Consider the following 1,245-nt stretch of genomic DNA (forward strand, 5'->3'; position numbering starts at 1 on the left):
CCGCTCCCCCCTCCCTGATGAGCTCATGATAGTTTAATAGTTTATAAATGGGTATTTTGTCATATCTTGCCCTGTCCGACGTCTCCCTTCACCCAGCTGGAGTATTTTTAGGTCTTCACTTGAAGCATAGGACCAGCAGAGCAGTCCCCCCATATGTGGCCAGCATACAAGTCATTCTACCTGTGAGCGTGTAAGAGTTGAAATATCTTTAATTCCAGTGAGCTGGAATTGAGAATCGGCTTCTGGACCGGCCATGATTTCGATCTTGCCAAAGCTACAAACTCCACGGCCAGTGTCCTTCAACGTCTGTACCACCGCTCGCCTACGTTCATGTTGTGTACATTAAAAAACCCGATTAGTCATATGCTTGCCGCAGTTTCTCCTCACTTGGGTTGTGCCCCACCAGCCAGTAAAGGTCTCCCACCCATGGCGGGTGGGAGCTCTGCTGTGGGGGCAGCCCTTCCTCCATGAGGTTTGGAGGGTTCATCTCCTGGCACAGTCTTGTCAGTGCCCTGCTTCTGCTCGTTAGGGTTTCAGCAATGGAGAAGGTTCCAGTGCTCCTTCCTCTGAAGCGGATGCCGTTCCTTCTCCGTCTTCATTTGTGGCTGGAAGAACTTTTCTCTCTGCTTTTGGTCTGCAATCTCTGTTGGTAACTGTAGGTGACCCTGTTGTCGGTATTTGAAAGGAGCGCTGGTGGCTGCCAGCTGAAAGGTCAGTAGTTTGAAACTACCAACTGCTCCACAGGAGAAAGATGGGGCTTTCTCCTCCCGTAAGAGCCACAGCCTCAGACATGCAGGAGGCCGTTCTACCCTGTCCAATAGGGTCACCGTTAGTCGACACTGGCTCACAGGCAGTGAATTTGTTGAGTTGGTATTGGAACTATCGGTGCTACATCCTTCAGCAACACACAAGCCACCCACAGGAGTGACCTGAAGAGTCAATCCACTATTCTTTTATGATGGAAATAGCATGTGGTTAGGAGCTGTATATTCTTTGTTTACATGTGAAAGAAACCCTCCATAGCTGTGACCCTGAGCTGGATCCCCCTCACCCAGTATCCTGAGAGAGTGTCCAGGCTTCCTGCCTCCCTCACGAAGGGCCAGGACCTTCACACCCCGCCTGTCTCCTCAAGATTTAAAATCCCTAAGCAATGAAAACTCTGTAACTCAAGATCTTTGTTGAAACACAACGTGTTTTCCTAGCTGGTACCTTTCATTCCAAGATTTGTGTCTGAGAACTTTTTCA

Source organism: Echinops telfairi, unplaced genomic scaffold (assembly GCF_000313985.2).
Source record: "Echinops telfairi isolate 266 unplaced genomic scaffold, ASM31398v2 ScPeMD7_7463;HRSCAF=8501, whole genome shotgun sequence".
NCBI lineage: Eukaryota > Metazoa > Chordata > Mammalia > Afrosoricida > Tenrecidae > Echinops > Echinops telfairi.